The 8,024-nt window shown below is 44.3% G+C and overlaps 1 pseudogene; it reads right to left on the bottom strand.

Moving 5' to 3' along the window:
* Positions 1 to 7,584: 7,584 nt before the first annotated feature.
* Positions 7,585 to 7,703, bottom strand: LOC134963026 (5S ribosomal RNA; annotated as a pseudogene).
* Positions 7,704 to 8,024: the final 321 nt, after the last annotated feature.

Below are 8,024 nucleotides of genomic sequence, written 5' to 3'. Positions count from 1 at the left end.
AGAGTCCCTTATATACGTTACACCACAGTAGAGCTCCTTTTACACATTTTGCCGTAATAGAGCCCCGCTATACACATTACACCTCGAACCTCCACTGACTGGAATGTAATAAGATTGCTTAACAGCAGGTTTATAAATGTTATTCAGATAGGGCTCTAGATAAACTAGACTAATTTATAAATGGCATAACTATTGACAAGAACACTGACAAAAACACTGACACACATACTGTACAGGATCAGATCCAGTAGAAAATTACAAGAGGGTACCATGATAGACAAGTCACAAGTTGAGTGGCCCCACAGAAGGTGCAGTGTTTGGGCCACGATGGCAATTTGTTAAAATTTGAAAGTAAAGAGGAAGAATTAATTTTTTACTAGCAGTAGGCAGTGGGCGAGGGGGAGAGAGCATGACAAGGAGAGAGAGAGAGTAATAAGCAGGGTGTGACAGATTCAGTGGGTTACAGGGAGAAGGTTACAGGGAAGAGTGGGTATAATAAGGAGAGGCAGAGGGTGATGGAGAGTAGGTGAAATGGAGATGTTGAGGGTGACATGAGAGGGTAATAAGCAGTGGATGGCATGGAGAGGATGACTAGCTCAGAGACACTGGGGGAGGGGGACCGGGAGAGGGATTGAATGACGGGGAGAATCTAAGAGCTGGGGAGAGAAAAGAGGGAGAGGGGAGAGAAAGGAAAGAGGAGAGAGGAGAGAGAGGGGGGAGAGAGAAGGGAGAGGAGAGAGACTTTCTCTGACCTGCAGTAAGTGAGCCATTTATTTCCCTGAGCCTACTTTTGGACACAGTGAAAGGCTATGGAGAGCATAGTCTCAGCACTGGTTAAACCAACTGCACCCAGCCGCTGCACTTAAACGACTATTGAGTTGGCCGTACGTCGGAGGCCTGGCAAGTCAAGCAGTATCAGAGAGGTGGGAAGGGTAGGGGCCCTCCTCCTCCACGCCAGACAGACCACCTCCTCCTGCTTTATAACAGCCCATGGCCAACCACAGTGTACCACTAGCTTCATGACTACTGCTCTCCATTTAAAAAAAAATGGCAGAAACAACAGGGGGTAGGACACCCCAACCTGGAACCGCCAGTGCACATATACTGTTTATAGATTGTATATGGTAACACTGACACACACACATATTGTATAGTTCCCAAGGCACACTGACAAACACAAACAGGGACCAGTAGTACATTGACACACAAACAGATGGTACATGGACCAAGTGACATACACACATTGTACAGGGACCAGACACACACACACACACACACACACACACACACACACACACACACACACACACACACACACACTGTACAGGTGGAGCTGGCAGACATGCAGAGGCACATACTTTCCCACCTCTGTCATAGGACAGCTCCAGCTCCCCCTCATCACCAGATGCTTCAGTCCCCATATTCCCTGGCATTAGGGAAGGGCTGGGATATGGGTAGACACACATCTGTGTGCTTACCAGAAAGAAGTCTGCCCAGGGCGGGTGGTTGTGGCAGTGTAGAGAATAAATGACCGTGCCTCACTATCTGCAGCAGCACCCTCCTAAGTCTGGCGCCCAACACAGCCATGTATGCAGCATATGCATCGGGCCGGCCCTGCTCATTAGGTGGGATTTGAAGGAAGTATCAGGCAGTGTGTCCGTCCCGACAGTCCTGCTGCCCATCTCCTGTACAGCAGAACAACCAACCCTACTTTTCCTTCCCTCCACTATAGGTGAGAAGCAGCAGCGGTGGCTGTAGTGCAGAGACTCAGGAGAAACTGGCGAGACTGGAAGAGTTGACTGATGGAGGAGAGTGTCAGGACACCAACAGAGTGCAGGCTGTGGTAGTATAGCACAGGATAAAACACACTTCTGGCTCAGGCATTACGTGAGGTAGTAACAGCACATAAGTACCTTGTTTGGGACAATGGCTGTGTGTGTGTGTGTGTGTGTGTGTGTGTGTGTGTGTGTGTGTGTATGTGGCTGTGTGTACAGATGTAGCCACACTCATCTATCCGCATTATGTTTCCATGTGCCTTGTCACAGCATTGCATATTCAGTCACAATGTAATGAACTGAGTCTCTGGCAGGTGCAATACCGGTGTTCGTCGCTTTTCAAAACCACCATTGCGCATATCTCCATTGTGAAGTGGAATGATACTTTTTGGATGCTTTTTTATTTCCATCTCAAATGCACCAAACACTATAAAGTAGCATGTTATATTATGGTCAATATACTGTAATGTAAATTTAACAAGCCTTAACACAATAACAGTTGTTTTATTACACACTGTCAATTTTGCTGTGATCGTGCTGGGGCACTCATGATCACTCATGATACTGTATGTTTAACATTACAAATCTAATTTTTTTGCACACCATGACATGTTCTTAGACCTTGTAATTTCGCAGTGGCAGTAAAGCAATAAAAGCATGCTTAAACATTACTGTATGTGGCTTGGGCACTTATAATCACTCACAGTAACTACAGTACCAGTATAAGCACAGAAAAAGGGTTTGTTTTTTTTGCATTGAGCTGATTGCATACATCTATGCCCCACTGAAAATTACACTGAACTGTATATATGTGTAAAAAGTAGCGTCTACATTTTTTAAATAATTTTCCCAAAGTTCTGTCATGCTTTGTATACAGATTCAGACATATCAGACAGATATATCAATCAGTTGCGAAAAAAGCTGTGCTTGCTACTTTTTACACAGATATAAACAGATATGTGTTTTCACTTTATACAGCGATCCTTGGGCCCAGCGTTCATTTGTATGGCATGAGAGCCATACAAATGAAATTGAAGCCAAGCAGACAGGTGACTGACATCTGCAGTGACATAATGATGTCACTCGTATTTTTTTTTATAGTGTGTCCCAACTTTATCACTGATTGTGAAGGCCCATACACACTTGACGAGATAATGGCTGACGTAATTCACTTTCATCCCTCGTGAATTATATCATTCATTATCTTGTCAAGTGTGTATGCCACCGGCGATGACCAATGTGTGGCACTGCGGGTCGTTAACGAACCTCGCTGTCGGTGGAGCATGCATGCTCAATTTTAAATATGGTCGTTACCGACCATACACATCGCTCAGTGTGTATGCAGCCAACAACCGACGATGAAGCAACTCCCATGGGAACACCCAGGAGACATTTACAGCGCACACATCTTGCGGAGCTTGAAGCATCCAGTCTCACAGCAGCAAGTTTCCCCATTTTGGTAGGTAAGTAGGCTGCAACCTATCGCAGTGGTGTGGGGAGGGGTGGTGGTGCTGATGCAGATTTTGTGTGTTGGGTGGGGATGGAGAGGGTGTGCTATTGCAAATTATGTGTGGGGGGGAGGGAGAGGGGTCGCTGGTGCAGATTGTGTGTGTGGGGGGGCGCTGGTGCAGATTGTGGTGGAGGGGGGTATGTGCTGGTGCAGAATTAGGGGTGGGGTGGTGGGTATGCGCTGCTGCAGAGGGGGGACACTGACACAGTGACACTGCAAAGCCAGCCCCAGGCAGCAGAATCGATGGTTAGTTGCACTGCTGGGGGCATATATGTATTTGGGACTATTGGGGGCATATGTGTATCTGGCACTGGAAGGGAATATGTGTATCTGGCACTATGCGGGCATATCTGGCACCATCGGGGCATGTGTGTATCTGGCACTACACTACTGGGGGCATATGTGTATCTTGCACTGGTAAGACATGTGTATCTGGGACTGTTTGGGCATATCTGGCACTGTGGGGGCATATGTTTCTCTGGCACTGTGTGGGCATATCTGGCACCATAGGGGCATGTGTATCTGGCACTGGGTGGGCATATGTTTATCTGGCACTACACTAAAGGGAGCATATGTGTATCTGGCAATGAGAGGGCATATGTATATCTGGCACTGTGTGGGTATATCTGGCACCGTAGGGGTTATGTGTATCTGGCAATGTGTGGGCATATCTGGCATCATGGAGGCATATGTGTATTTGGCACTACACTACTAAGGGCATATGTATATCATGCCCCATTTTCATTGACCATGCCCCATGTGGCCACACCCATTGTTTGATCCACGCAAACAGTACCACTAAGACGTTTTCTGCTGCTACAGAGGGTGGACCCGCAGGAATGTGTTATGGCCTACATTGTGTAATGTAGATAGTTCAAAAGGAACATAACAAAACACTGCCAACTGTTTAGCCCCTTTTTTTCAATGTTTTGATATTTTTTATCATGGTTTTTAGTTCCATATTTTCCATTTTATTTATTTACAGCTATGTCCACTGAAATTGGAGATAAGATTTCTGGACTAGATTTATCGAGTTATACCGCAGTCATGAGTGAAGTATAAAGAATACGTCAATAGGCATAAGAAGTTGAAGGCATACCAGGAGCTGATTGACTACAGTAAAGGCCAAAACAGTTAAGTGGACATCCGTTGGGTCAAGACGAAAATACAACATTTCTGGACAATGTTCCTCAAAGAATTCACGAGAGATAAAGAGTCTCAACTTTCCAGTGCAGGGTCTGATGAAGTCCGCAGACTATCACTTTGGTACTACAGCCTTTTCTTGTTCACCCTGAAAAAAGAACCCAGGATGGACTTGGTGTGCTCGCTGATACTGGAGTCACCTGAGGGAGTTGAGGAGGAGCTGGTAAGTAGATATACATATGGCAAACACACCCTACAACATTTATGTTTTCTATTTTTGTTTTCCTTTCTTTTCACTGCTTTTGTATCTCCATTACCCCAGGGTTTTTTTTTAAAGAAAGCTGTTACTGGTACTAATGTTTTGGTTCTATTATAGGATGCACCCTCGGAGACTGAAGGCGACCCTCCCATCAGCGATCAAGCAGAGCTGGAAGTCATCGAAGTTGACCCGGTGCCACCTCAGCCGCCAACCAGGAGATGTCAGGTGGCACTACGGACTTCCAGTTCAGGAGAGTCGTGCGCACAACAATTTCTGAGCCGCACGGAGGAGATTCTGCAGAGGATCCTGGATGAACAAATTATTTTCAGGATGAAAATTGCCTTTGAAATGCAGCCACTGGACCCCTCCTAGCATAAGCATTTCAAACGTATTGTATATGATGCGCTAGTATGTGTGCAAAATGGCCAAATGCCTGAGCGCCTCATACAGTGCGTCTGGAAAGTATTCACAGCGCTTCACTTTTTCCACATTTGTATGTTACAGCCTTATTCCAAAATGGAATAAATTTTCCCTCAAAATTCTATACACAATATCCCATAATGACAACGTGAAAAGTTTTTTGAGATTTTTGCAAATTTATTTTAAAAATGAAGAAATCACATGTACATAAGTATTCACAGCCTTTACCATGAAGCTCAAAATTGAGGTCAAGTGCATCCTGTTTCCATAGATCATCCTTGAGATGTTCCTACAGCTTAACTGGAGTCCAACTGTGGTAAATTCAGTTGATTGGACATGATTTGGAAAGGCACACAACTGTCTATATAAGGTCCCACACTTGACAGTGCATGTCTGAGCACAAACCAAGCATGAAGTCAAAGGAATTGTCTCTAGACCTCCGAGACAGGATTGTCTTGAGATACAAATTTGGGGAAGGGTACAAAAAAAATATATGCTGCTTTGAAGGTCACAAAGTGCACAGTGGCCTCCATCATCCGTAAATGGAAGAAGTTCGGAACCACCAGGATACTTCCTAGAACTAGCCGGCCGTCTAAACTGAGCAATCAGGGGAGAAGGGTCCTAGTCAGGGATGTGACCAAGAACCCAATGATCACTCTGTCAGAGCTACAGCATTCCTCTGTGGAGAGAGGAGAACCTTCCAGAATGACAACCATCTCTGCAGCAATCCACCAATCAGGCCTGAATGGTAGAGTGGTACACTGGGGAAAAGTTTGTTTGGTACCGCACTGGACTTTTGTGATGTGACCAAAGGGCTTTGTTCTGTATGGCCCTTGAGATACCAACAATGTATGAGTATATGAGAAATCCCTGAATCGGGTATCAAAAATAACTTAAGTTGGTGGTGCTCCCAGAGTCAGTGGTATATATGGTATAAGAAAAGAAAAAAGAAAGACTCTATGTTGGGACACATTTGATATAATGAAAATTGTTAAAACTTAACCTTTAATCATGTAAAGTATAAAAAGTTGATACACAAGGCAACACAAATATGAAAGTATCACCTCCACATCCAGTATCATGAATAATTGATCTTTAATGAATTGTTACTTTCAGAAATTAAGTTAGTCAAATATATTCATTAGGATGCATCTGAGGTCAAATTATTAAAACTGGATTACTGTATCTGTAGATATCCAGAAAAGAGAGGAAACAGGTGCATTAATAAATTAATAAGGACTGTAAAATTTCCAGTATATAGTGCTTTCTGTTAATAGGGTCTCCTGGTAGATAGGATAGCTGTATGTAGGTCTCTAGTCAGATCAAATAGGTTGTGATCTAAGTGTCAGGTCCGTAGTTTTGGCTGTCCCCGGAGGGGGCATTAGTGGCTCAGTGTAGGTGTGATATATGAAACGAGGAGGCTGAAGAAAAGTCCTGCGCATATGCGCTTGATGCTTATTATCTCACAGAGGTCACACAGCAACTGATCAAACAGAGGAAATGAAAACAAATGATGGTGGACTTGGAAGTCAGCAACAATAGGAATGGAGTATGAATGGCAACTGATATAACTGATGACAGGGATAATGAATGATAACTTAATCCAATTAAATTAATATTCAAAAGTCACTGATAACAAAATGAGGAATGAAGATGAACTTGAAACTTGATATAGACGGTAATGGCAATATTGAAATCAAATGAAGCAGACAGAACTCTGGTAAATAAATAAAAGCACACAGTCTCTGTAGCAACACAGGTTCTTTTAGCCAAGCAAGGCCCAAGCAGGAGACAGTCCTAACGCAACAAGTTGTTAAGTGCTGAATGCAATGCACAGTATGGAATGCTGGTAATTAGATGCACAGGCTGAGAAATGAGAAAACACCTGAGGAAAGTCTCTTACTGCAAGTTGGTGTGGCAGACTGTGGCTGGAGTTCGTAGCAAGCTGGAACAATGAAGACTGGAGATGAAATGACGGAGATGAAATGACAACAGGGAATCCACTGGAGACAGGATCACAAGAACCAGGAGACCTAGTACATCGAATGTGACTCGTCCGAGGCGATGAGACTGAGCCACAGACTTGAACTTATACCCCTTGCTCTGCGGTGATTGGATGCTGGACTCTGTGAGCAAACATCTCGTTGGATTGGATGTCCAGATCAGCTTAGTGCAGGTGTCATGACGGCGCCCATGCTAGACAGATGCCGGCACACAGTGGGGCACACACTGGATGCAGTTCAGGGGTACTCAGCGACATTAGACATGATGCTAGCGGACAGTGTATTCATGCAGCCGTGACTGGGGCCGTGACCTCCGGAGGCCTTCACACCAGCGTGCTGGTAAGTGAGATGCTGCTGAACGCCGATTCCTGACACTAAGATAATAGATCCTGTAGATAACGAGATTGGATAATAAGAGTGGTAGTGTCAATGGTTGCTTCAACACTTCTGCTTTTTGTCTTAGGTAGGGAATTATGTTTACTGCACCAGATATTTCCTAGTGGTCTCCCATCTAGGTACTGATCAGGTTTCTCACTGCTTAGCTTCCAAGATCAGATGAGATCGGGCGTGACCAGTGAAATGTGGCAGTAAATACCCAATTTTAACAAATGAGAGAGTGTTTAATGACAAATACCAAAGATTTAGAATACTTCTGCTTTCCAATAACTTTGCACAGGTTCTCTGTTACTGTAAAATTTCAGAGAATAATTCACTGGCAATTGGATGAGAGAGTACTGAAATAAGGATAGTATATTTAAGAATATTAGCAGGAGCTGGAAGCCGAGTGAAAAGGAGGTGCAGTGAGCTGGAACAACTGCAACTGCTAAGTGGAGTATAGGTGCCGCAGGAGAGAGTACTACGGCTGCATAAAAGTGAAGGACCAAGAACCGCACAAAGATAGATAAGTATAAGCC

Source organism: Pseudophryne corroboree, chromosome 9 (assembly GCF_028390025.1).
Source record: "Pseudophryne corroboree isolate aPseCor3 chromosome 9, aPseCor3.hap2, whole genome shotgun sequence".
Taxonomy (NCBI): Eukaryota; Metazoa; Chordata; class Amphibia; order Anura; family Myobatrachidae; genus Pseudophryne; species Pseudophryne corroboree.
Note: the sequence above shows the minus strand (reverse complement) of the source record. Positions and strands in the feature narration are given on the sequence as shown.